Genomic DNA, 13,068 nt, shown 5'->3' with positions numbered 1-13,068 from the left:
ACGGGTGCAACTCAATTTCAATCAAGCTTTCCAATCAGGTTTGCCCTATATCCATCATCTTTATGCCTTTTTTTTGAATGCTCTAAATGTATGAGGTATTATGGGTGAATTTGATTTTTTTTTTGGGAGCCTTTTGTGAATTTTGATGGAATTATTCATGTGGTTACATTTTGATTTAGGGGCAACTCTGGGTTACCCTATTTTGTTTATTCTAACCTGTCTTGTGTTTCCATGGCATTGTTTTCTCTTGATTTCATCCTACTGCTCTAAACCTTTGTCGAGTTTTGTGAGGGCTCACATGGCTTTCGCAGAGACACTCGCGTGGTTTCCCACTTTATTTGTGGGATACCCCCTGGAGTTTTATTCTGATTATTCGTGTTGACTGATTTCCTTTGACGGTCCAGCTGGAGACATTTCAGGGTTTCTTGCCCCTTTAACTGCTATAGCTTCGGATCTTTATCCGTGTGGTAATTTTTTCCCTTTCTCATACTTTATCGCTTTCTTAGCTGGAAGACCTCGATAGGAGGCAATGTTTGAGCCCCTTGGTGGCATTTTACTCTGAGATACATGTTTTGTGTTTTGTATTCATATCCCAGGAAAAGGTTATTGGCTAGGTATTCCACTTTATTTGTGGGATACCCTTGTGGAGTTTCACCCTAAATTAATTTTTTATGTATTAATTTCTAATGTATTAATTTTTTAATATATTATTTTTAATAATTTTAATGTGGAGTTTCATCCTAATTATATAATTAATTGTAAAACTTTGCCTTTGAATAAGTGATCTTGGACCTCTCTTTGTTGCCTTACGATTACGATATTACGGTCATGTCCCGCGAACGTGGGGATACCCTTAGCAAAGACCCTTCGGTTAAATCATCATAAAATAAATTATAGTCCCTCGGATGTTGCCTTCGAATATACAACTTTGTCCCTCGATGACCCTCCGATGTTGCCTACGGTTAAATGATGATAGTCCCTTCGAATGTTAAGGTATCCTCATAACTGTTGCCTTCAATGACCAATCGATGACCCTACGATGACCCTTAAACATCCAAAGGATAAAACTACTTATTTCTCAATAATAAGGACAGTTTTACCCTCATAAGGATAGGAAATGCTCATAAAGACCTTGGGTCGGTATAACTCTTAATTGCTGGCTCACAACCTAAAACATTTTTTCACACCTCACACCTTTCAAAATACCTTCAGAAAATCACCACTTGGTATACATTCATACTAGAATCATTACCGAGTTATATTTTTCTAAACAATTTTCAAAACTAAACGAGATAATCATTTTGTATACATTCATACAAGAATCATTACAAAGTTAAATTCTCTTTCCAAAAACAATTTTCCAAACAATTCACAAACACTTTTTTTTCAGACAAAAATAATATAAGTGATCGAGCAATTAAGAGCCCATGGATAACCATGGATACAAAGGGTGCTAACACCTTCCCTTTGTATAATGTACCTCCCGAACCCAAAATCTAAATTAAGGTCTTTCCTGTTCTTTTCCACCTTTCCTTATTGAATAAAAGAAAAGTCGGTGGCGACTCTTGCTAACCACGACATTGCGATTAAAACCACAAAAAAGTCCAGTTCACCGTATGACAGAACTGGCGACTCTGCTGGGGACCCTAAATATTTAAAAAGAGAGGTTACCTTAAAAACAAGATCACTTATTCAATTTGTCTGATTTATTTTTAAGGGATTGCTTGGGTATGTTATGCTTGAGTGAAAGATCCTACACCCGGATCTAGTGTACCTTAGGTAAGTAGCAAGAGATCATCGCGACTGTCCGGCGTATACTAGAATGGTCAAAATGATGGCTACGGTTAATGTGGCACTTTGGATGTCCTGATGTTCCTCATGTTAGTTGAGGAAATATTTGGCATTCGCGTGGTGTCATAAAAGCATTAACCAGACCTTTAGAACCCTAATTGACTCATCCTGGCCATTAGAAAGTAGTGAGATAACTGGCTTCGGTTCCGACTGGAGTTGGTTGAGACTCGATACTACACTCTTTGAGATTGGACTTTAGGGAAGCTTCGGTCAACCACTTGGTGTTGCACTGAAGTGGACTTAAGGAAAGGTCAATGATTTGAGATCCTTCTAGAACCCGGTTACTATTCTAAGACAGGTTGAACCAACCAAACTTCAGTGGGGAGGGTATTTACCTATGGAACTCACGCAAGCCTTAAAACCTAGGAATGATTGTTGTGTGACTTGCTTGTGCTTGTTATTTATCTAACAACATGACATCCTAACAACATAACATCATAACATCATGGCATTGTACTAACCATTTCAAGGATTTAGGGATTTAACTCTGCTAAAAAAAACAGAAAAAACAAAAACAAAAGCAAAAACAAAAGAGAAAAGAAAAAAAAAAGCTCTTTTTGTTAGTTTATGCAAAGTTAAATCCCGAAAGTCCTTGAAAACATTTCATACATTGCATTGCATCGCATAACAGGTATTCTAAAGGATCAGTGTTCTCACGATTTTCCTATCAAACAGATTCCAATAGATTCCAACAGATTCCAACAGATTCCAACAGATTCCAGCAGATTCAAACAGATTGAACAATGGCTCTCGAACAAACTGTCAAAGATCTCCAAGCCCAGAATGCTCAATTCCAGGAAATGATGCTGAGCTTATCTAAGGGGCAGGAAGAACTGAAAGCTCTTTTGATGGAGAAGAAGAAGGACCAGAAACCTGTGGGTTACATCAACCCGGGGAGAAGGCTTAAGGGACAGGTTACAGGAGTCAAGATTAGAATTCCGAAGGATTCAGAAGAAGAGACCGAGAATGATTCGGAAGATGAGAATCCTAATCTCGTCAATTCTGAGGACGACGATGAAGATTATGAACATGAACAGTACTCTCCGAAGGATGATAAGTACAAGTTGCTGGAAGAACGTATGCTAGCTATGGAGGGGCAGAAAGTGCCCGGTCTGGATTTCGAAAACTTGGGTCTGGTCTCTGATGTGGTCATTCCCCGCAAATTCAAGGTTCCCATTTTCACTAAGTATGATGGTGCCTCTTGTCCTCAGATGCATCTAAGGGCTTATGTGAGAAAGATTCAGCCGCACACTACTGATAAGAAACTGTGGATCCATTTCTTCCAAGAGAGTCTGTCTGGCACACAGTTAGAGTGGTATTATCAGCTTGAGAGCTCTAACATCCGCACATGGACTGATTTAGCAACAGCTTTCTACAAGCACTACCAGTATAATTCTGAGTTAGCGCCTACTCGGCTACAGCTACAAAATATGACTATGGGCTCTAAAGAAAGTTTCAAAGAATATGCTCAAAAGTGGAGAGATTTGGCTGGCAGAGTCAAACCCCCTATGACTGATCGAGAGTTAGTGGACATGTTCATGGGTACACTGACTGGCCCATTCTACGGCCATCTACTGGGAAGTTCCTCGTCAGGTTTCACTGAACTTATCTTGACAGGTGAACGGGTTGAAAGCGGCATTCGAAGTGGAAAGATACAGGCAGTTACTTCTGCAAGCACCAAAAAGTCCTATCAGGGAAAGAATGAATCAAATGCTGTGTACAGTGAGAGGAAGCATAACAAGAAGAATCATGACCATACTGTTGGGGCAGTTACAATTGCCGCACCGCCACCTCAGAACTTCCAACACAGACAAGACAGGTCGAGAAGACAGTTTACCAAGATCAATATGACTTTAACCCAAGCACTGCAGAGTATGTTAAAGGCCAATTTGATTACCCTCAGAGGCCCTCCTGCAAATCCCAACACTACTTCTCCTTGTTATAATCCCAACGCCAGGTGTGCCTATCACTCCGATAGCCCCGGGCATGATACGAATGATTGCTGGTTGTTGAAGAACAAGATTCAGGATATGATCGACGCTGGAGAAATTGAATTTGATCCTCCGGCGACCCCCAATGTCATCACAGCACCTATGCCTAATCATGACCAGAATGTTAATGTTGTGGACGACAATTCTCACGTTACTGACGTTGCTGATTTAGCATCTCCTCTCCTGATCGTTAAGAAGAATTTATTGCAAGCTGGTTTATTTCCAGGTTGTGCTGAAGATTGCGATCTCTGTGTACTCCGACCCAATGATTGTTTGAAGTTGAAGAACGGCATTCAACGGCTGATGGATGATCGTACAATTCTATTTGAAAGGGTTCCTAAGGTGGACAACTCTATTGAAGAGGTATCTGTGATTGCTAGGTCCAAAGCTCCAGTGAAGATTACCGCTACTAGAGTGCCTGTGAAGATTACCGCTGAGCCCAAAGTGGCTCCCCTGATTATTACCGCACCTGGCCCCGTGCCATATTCCTCCAGCAAAGCTATTCCGTGGAACTATGGAGGCGACGTTTACATCCATGGCATAAAGCAAGTTGGTAGTTCTGCTAATCCTAATGATATTGTGGGGACTAGTAAAGTTACTCGAAGTGGAAGGATCTACTCCCCAGAAATCTCACCTCCCGCTCCCGAAATTCGAGGAAAAAGACCAGTCAATCCTCCTCAGTCAGAGACATCGGTCGAAGTTACTTCTGAAGATGTTGCCAAACAAGAAAGAAAGAGAACAGAGAAGGACGGATAAAGAAGTCAGAGGTTTCTTGGGGCACTCGAATTACATTGCCCGATTCATTCCACACTTGACTGCTACCTGCAAACCCATCTTCAAATTACTAAAAAAGAAAAATCAAGAGATGGTATGGAATGATGAATGACAAAATCAAGAAGTATCCCCAAGAACCTCCAGTTCCGATGCCACCAGTTGAAGGAAGACCTTTAATCACGTATTTGACCGTGTTAGAAAATTCAATAGGGTGTGCTGGGGCAACATGACGAGTCTGGTCGAAAAGAGCATGTCATACACTGCCTTAGCAAAAGGTACCGACTGTGAAACAAGATACTCACAGCTCGAGAAAGCTTGCTGCGCTTTGGCTTGGGCTGCTCGCCGACTAAGACAGTATATGTTGAATCATACCACTTTATTGATTTCTAAGATGGATCTTATCAAATATACATTCGAGAAACCTGCTGTCTCCTAAAAGAGTTATCACTGACAATGGCACTAATTTGAACAACAAGATGATTACTGAACTCTGCACGCAGTTCAAAATAAAACACCATAACTCTTCTCCGTACCGGCCAAAGATGAACGGCGTTGTAGAAGCGGCTAATAAGAATATTAAGAAGATTATACAAAAGATGACGGTAACATACAAAGACTGGCATGAAATGTTACCATTTGCTCTTCATGGTTATCGTACTTCCGTGCGAACTTCGACAGGGGCAACTCCTTTCTCTTTAGTCTACGGAATGGAAGCCGTTTTACCAGTGGAAGTTCAGATTCCCTCTCTAAGGATCATGAAAGAGGCGGGCTTAGACGAGGACGAATGGGTTCAGACTCGACTCGATCAGATAAATTTGATGGATGAGAAGAGACTTGCGGCTGTATGTCACGGGCAGATATATCAGAAGCGCATGACCCAGGCATTCAACAAAAAGGTCAAGAGACGAGTGTACCAAATCGGCGACTTAGTTATCAAGCGTATCATTCTACCACAAGGTGATCCCAGGGGCAAATGGACTCCCACATACGAAGGGCCATTTGTAGTTAAGAAGGTATTCTCTGGTGGAGCCATGATGCTTGCTACAATGGATGGCGAAGAGTTCCCGCATCCTGTGAACGCTGACATAGTTAAAAAATACTACGCATAAAAGAGACCCGCTAGGTCGACGTACCTAGGCAAAAGTAAGGGCATCCCGGCGAACCAAAAGGGTTCGGGCAAAAATTAGGGATAAACATATAAAGACGTACACCCGGCAAGTCGAAAACCTGAAAAGGCGGCTTGAGCAAAAAAGGGTATCCCGGTGGACTGAAAACCTGAAAAGGCGGTCCAGGCAAAAATTAGGGATTAAAGCGTATGACTATGCCCCGTTCTCTGTCTGCTTCAACCAAGTTCAAGGGACTGAACAAGCCAATCACTTCTATCCGACAGCAGGAGATGAGATGCTTGAAGACATAATGACAGTGGTGGAATTGGAATCGATAGGACTTTTTCTGCATAGCTTTCTCTTTGTTTGCCTGACAATTTCCTCTTACTAGGATTTCTGTCTCCTTGTACTCAAATTGCCTATTTATAGGCCCTCTTTCAAAATCAATACAATTTCATTTCCAAAAAGATGCTTTTGTTTTACTTTCTCTGTTTTGTTTGCGTAAACGTCCATTGATTTAACTTGAATTGATATATGCATTTGAATATGATCAATGTTTATCAAAATACATGCATAAAATAGCAATGACAATTAATAAAGGACTTCAGGATCGAGGAGAAGGTCTAACCATGCTTCCAATGAATCCGCTACCAATTTTATTCCCCCAACAAGTCTGTTATTCCTCAGAAGAAATTAGCAGTATTCCCCGGCACAGCCAGTTACTCCCCAACAGAGGTCGGCATCATCAGACAGATTGATCATCTCATCCATCCTCAGCCAAGATCTGTGGAATATTTCTACCATCAGACAGAATCAAGAACCCCCTGCCGAGAAAGGGTCATCGTTACAAATATCGCCAATCAGTAGATGGGGATTTATTTTCCCCAGTAGAGTCCCCAAGCAGAACTTCTCATACGCATAACTCATTCATTACATCATTTCACAGCATACGCATGCATACAACATTCGCATTTATTTTAGCATAACACGAAACATCTCATACATCATGACATAGCATGAAGCTAACTTTTCTTTGCAGGTTATTTATCCTCCTGATATAGTCAAAATAAAAGGTTCATTCAGACAGACACCTTTATCAATCACATTCAAGATTCAGATACATATTTCAAATACAGTTCATGGGAACATTCATTCTGACAACACTTCGATATCCTCCTAACGATGGCATCTTTAAGCCCATCCCAGACATTTATTGCAAGTACAACATATACAGGTTATCAGATACAGCCTAACGTACGGTTCATTCTGATTCAGCCCAACATATGACTTCTTCAGCAACTCCAATACGGTCTAACGTACGACCCATTTGGACCTTCAAATCCTCAGATGCTGCCTAGCGTACGGTACATTCAGGGGTGTAGTCTAGCGTACGACTACTTTCTTCTTCGGATACAGCCTAACGTATGGCTCATTCTGCAACTCAGATACGATCTAGCGTACGATCCATTCTGAACTCCAGCAACTCCAACGCGGTCTAACGTACGACCCGTTTGGATCTTACAACCCTCAGATGCTACCTAACGTACGGTACATTTCTGAAGTGTAGTCTGGCGTACGACTACCGCTTTCATCATCAGATGCGGCCTAACAGACGACTCATTCTGCGACGGTCTAACGTACGACCCGTTCGGATGTCCATCCCCTCAAATTCTACCTAACATACGGTACATTTCTGAAGTGTAGTCTAACGTACGACTACCCCTTTCGTCATCAGATTCAGCCTAACGTACGGCTCATTCTGCAACTCAGATACGATCTAGCGTATGGTCCATTCTGATCCTTTATCCCCAACAGCATATGACACACTCCGACTCCCCAGCGAAGTCGGCAGCCTAATGGATGACTCATTATTCGGTCTAATGTACGACCCAGTGTGGCACCCATGTCTTCAAATTGGCCTAATGTACGGCTCGATCTGAAGCTTTCGTCATCAAACCTCCCGGATGGCATCTTTAAGCCCATCTCCATCAAGACCAACTGTCGATTCTCAAGTGCAAATTTTTGGGGCATTCTAGTGTTCAATAATCTTCCACCTCCAGACCACGAATGGCATACACGCCATCCTAACTCTCTCGGTTCAAGAATATTGAACAGGGGCAGCTGTCATACCCCAAAAATTACCCATCATTTTTCCCAAAAAAAAAAAAAAAAAAAAAAAAAATTATTAATTAATTAATTAATTAATTAATTAAATAATTAAAATAAATAAATAAAATATAACAAATTATTTTGGACTTGGGTCTCCCTCATTCCAAGCCCATTACCCATGAAATTAGTCTATAAATACTGAAGCTTCACACTTGGAGTTACACGGGGAGATTCACTTGAGAAAGAAGGAAGAAAAGCAAAACACTCTGAGGTTTCCTTGGAACAAAACCCTGAGGAAAAAGATAGTGAGAGAAAAGCCAACAGAGTTCAGAGCAACCTCCAAACCCTGAAGGGAACTCAACTTGTAAACATCACGGGTGCAACTCAATTTCAATCAAGCTTTCCAATCAGGTTTGCCCTATATCCATCATCTTTATGCCTTTTTTTTGAATGCTCTAAATGTATGAGGTATTATGGGTGAATTTGATATTTTTTTTTTGGGAGCCTTTTGTGAATTTTGATGGAATTATTCATGTGGTTACATTTTGATTTAGGGGCAACTCTGGGTTACCCTATTTTGTTTATTCTAACCTGTCTTGTGTTTCCATGGCATTGTTTTCTCTTGATTTCATCCTACTGCTCTAAACCTTTGTCGAGTTTTGTGAGGGCTCACATGGCTTTCGCAGAGACACTCGCGTGGTTTCCCACTTTATTTGTGGGATACCCCCTGGAGTTTTATTCTGATTATTCGTGTTGACTGATTTCCTTTGACGGTCCAGCTGGAGACATTTCAGGGTTTCTTGCCCCTTTAACTGCTATAGCTTCGGATCTTTATCCGTGTGGTAATTTTTTCCCTTTCTCATACTTTATCGCTTTCTTAGCTGGAAGACCTCGATAGGAGGCAATGTTTGAGCCCCTTGGTGGCATTTTACTCTGAGATACATGTTTTGTGTTTTGTATTCATATCCCAGGAAAAGGTTATTGGCTAGGTATTCCACTTTATTTGTGGGATACCCTTGTGGAGTTTCACCCTAAATTAATTTTTTATGTATTAATTTCTAATGTATTAATTTTTTAATATATTATTTTTAATAATTTTAATGTGGAGTTTCATCCTAATTATATAATTAATTGTAAAACTTTGCCTTTGAATAAGTGATCTTGGACCTCTCTTTGTTGCCTTACGATTACGATATTACGGTCATGTCCCGCGAACGTGGGGATACCCTTAGCAAAGACCCTTCGGTTAAATCATCATAAAATAAATTATAGTCCCTCGGATGTTGCCTTCGAATATACAACTTTGTCCCTCGATGACCCTCCGATGTTGCCTACGGTTAAATGATGATAGTCCCTTCGAATGTTAAGGTATCCTCATAACTGTTGCCTTCAATGACCAATCGATGACCCTACGATGACCCTTAAACATCCAAAGGATAAAACTACTTATTTCTCAATAATAAGGACAGTTTTACCCTCATAAGGATAGGAAATGCTCATAAAGACCTTGGGTCGGTATAACTCTTAATTGCTGGCTCACAACCTAAAACATTTTTTCACACCTCACACCTTTCAAAATACCTTCAGAAAATCACCACTTGGTATACATTCATACTAGAATCATTACCGAGTTATATTTTTCTAAACAATTTTCAAAACTAAACGAGATAATCATTTTGTATACATTCATACAAGAATCATTACAAAGTTAAATTCTCTTTCCAAAAACAATTTTCCAAACAATTCACAAACACTTTTTTTTCAGACAAAAATAATATAAGTGATCGAGCAATTAAGAGCCCATGGATAACCATGGATACAAAGGGTGCTAACACCTTCCCTTTGTATAATGTACCTCCCGAACCCAAAATCTAAATTAAGGTCTTTCCTGTTCTTTTCCACCTTTCCTTATTGGATAAAAGAAAAGTCGGTGGCGACTCTTGCTAACCACGACATTGCGATTAAAACCACAAAAAAGTCCAGTTCACCGTATGACACTATGATATTAGATTCATAAGTTTGAATCATTTCCATGATGGTTTGCAATAGTTTGGAATCGTAATGGTTCAAGAAAACTCACATTTATGCAATGTGTAACTAGTTACATAAAAGTGTAACCCATTACCACCTTTGTCCACGTTTCAAATTTTCAAACAAAACCAACTTGTAATCGGTTACATGATTTGTGTAACTGGTTACCACTCTGCAAGTTTCCAAAAATACTTAGGTAGAATGTTATAAAACTGGTTACCAGTTTAGTGTAACCCGTTACACAACTTTAAAAAGTGAAAATTTACTTTGGAAATAGTTTGTCATGAAATTTTTTTATGCATGAATGTTTAGAAACATTAGATATGAAGAGATGAGAGTTTTTGTAAGCATCTAAAGTTATACATAATGAGTTGTAGTTGAGTATCTTAGCTTCAAGATCAATTTCCTTTAATTCCATAACACCCAATGACTTATGCATAATTGATATTTGATTGAGCTAAACTTCAACCTTTTTCTTCTTTAATAAGCTTTTCTCTTCATCAAAAATAAACTAAGATAAATGATTAATATCTTCTTCACAATCCATCCTTTTTTTTATTATGACAAACTATACTAATCTAGAATTTTTTTATTTGACACTTGATGCTCCCCCTTATCTTGTATATCTCCTCCTTTGTTTTACAATTCATGCTTCGGTATCCTAAATATAAAATAAACAAAAACACACATACCTATTTCCCCCCGTTTTGAAATTAGCAAAAATAAAAAGAGTAAAATTGATGAGAGTACGTCATTGCATATATTTAGTCAAAGAATCAGAGAAAACAAGTGAAAGTCGAGGAAATATGATGAAGAATGACTAATGAATGAAGGAAAATAGCTAAATTTGCAAATTGTAGACTTGGTAAAAATTTGAGTGAAAAAGGAGCAAAAAAGAGTGAAGCTTAGGAAATAATTACATCCACCATCACGCAACATTATGCACGCGATAGAGCATTAAAAGTTGCATTGCGCGTGCGAAGCAAGGTATCACGAGCGCGATAGTCACTTTTATGCACTTTCACACGGGTTACAATTTTGGGGAGATTGAAGCATGAACTAGAGAGCACAAGTGGTGATTTTTAGAGCATTTTAAGTCAATGGGTCCATCTCTTCAAGGGACTTCTTAGGTTATTATTATTTATCAATTATGATATTTTTAATTACACTATGAGTAGCTAAATTCTTCTAGGTTAGGTTGTGTTATGATGAACCTGTTTCTCAATTATTGGATTCTACGTTGAATTGACCACTGTATGATCCTATTGATTTATAATCTTATTCAATTTCTTCTTCATCGTAATGTTTTTTATGTGAGTTACTCTTTTAATATGATTTTGGGAACATATGGAATACTGGCCAATGTTCTATGTGTTAGACCTAGGGCAGTTGTTGTACCTACGTTGGTTGAATAGGGATAGAAGACCCCGAGTAGTGGAATAGATAATTAACATTCTATACATTGCCTAACCCTGCTTACGCTGGCAGACTAGGAATAGAAAGCTTTGAGTAGTGGTTAGTGAGTTATTTCATGAGAGATCGGCTATAATGGTTTTTTAATTCATATCGAGGTTATCTTGGTTAGACAATTCAGACAGGGCATCAAATATCAACAAATGAGGAATATGGGATTCTACAACACAACCTGACCGCTTTCGTGACATTATTTACTCGTTTATTTACTTTTCACACTTAAACTCGACCCCTCCCACCTTTTTTTACTAGTTTTTATAAATTGCACACATTTTGTCTTTCTTGGAGACAGTCCCTATGGATTCGATCTTTTTATTACTTCTACATTATCAGTACAGTTATCGAGAAGTCATCAAGTTTTTTGTAGTGTTGTCGGGGATATTCATGGTACCGTAAGCATTGTGTGTGCGATACATCTATGATGCATGTGGTATGACCATTTGTGAGAGACGTTGGGGGTAGCCGTTGGCATCACACGTGATACAAGTATAATGTGCGCGATGTACAACAACTAGTTGGCCTATAAATAATGATTTTCTATTAGCTGACTAATTTTAGCCAGAGAAGAAATCCAGTTTGACTAGGGAACTTGTCGGAGCATCCTCGACAGGATGGTGGACGCGTCCATAGGTCGACATTTGCAAGCTTCAATCAAAGTCAAAGTGCTTGAATGGTGAAGGTAGTCATGGGCAATCAAAGAACGTGGGTAGTTATTTACCAACATGGGGGAAGTGGACCGACACGTGGCATCACGAGATGGTTTTGTAACCTCTAGATGGTTACTTTCAATTAGTATTTAAGCTAGTGTTAGAGGAGATTCTAAAGGTGGAATTTTAAACATTTTAAGTAGGAGTGAAACTTGAAGTATCAAAGCGTTTACGAGAAAAGAGTCAACCTCCTCACAAAAATTTACTTTGCCTCCATTTTACATTCATAAGACATTTAATCTTACCAAATTTACCTTTGTGTCGGGCTTTACCATTTATACGTTCCCTTATCGTTTTACTTTTACCACGCTCCTAACTCATCAAGAGTTATGTTTACGTGTTCAAACCTTTCAAAGACATTGTTTACCAAAACACCATACGCCCAAACACTAAGTCCAAGAATTTGTAGCTGGTCCAACAAGTAACCCTCTTATATGAAGGCTAGAGATTCTTAACGAAACAACAAATTGACACACCTGGTGGGACCTCGACAGTGTTAAGTGTATGTGATTGCACAGTGTAAAAATGACGTCTCCTAGACCCCACGAATAAGGATCATTGGCGGGAGACACACCAACGCCCCAGGCTGCCGATATCGGCTCTAGCGTGGCGTCGACGGTTTCGACAATGTTTGTAGGGCCAATTTCAACGCCGTGTCAGCCACAAATGCCGACACCAACAACCATGGGAACTATTGGGCAACATATGCCCAGTTTCAAGGTCCCCATGCACCGAACGTTGGGAATGCTGACTGAGATTATGGCAGGAATGCATAACCTCGATTTGACTTACAACGATACCTCATCATCTCCATTCCATTGCTACCATGGGTTTGGACCTTTGGAAACCCCATTTGGTCAACCCCCAGGTTTCAGATTGACGTCTCAGTCAGTCCCAACTTTTACGTCAAGTTCTATCGTCGTTATGAGACAACAGATGGACGAGAGTAACCATGAAATGGTACATATGCTAACTCAGCAAATGGGTACCATATTGAGGCCATTGATCCAGGATTCGATGCAGAGT

This window comes from Lathyrus oleraceus, chromosome 6, assembly GCF_024323335.1.
Source record: "Lathyrus oleraceus cultivar Zhongwan6 chromosome 6, CAAS_Psat_ZW6_1.0, whole genome shotgun sequence".
Lineage (NCBI taxonomy): Eukaryota > Viridiplantae > Streptophyta > Magnoliopsida > Fabales > Fabaceae > Lathyrus > Lathyrus oleraceus.
This window is presented reverse-complemented; position numbering follows the sequence as displayed.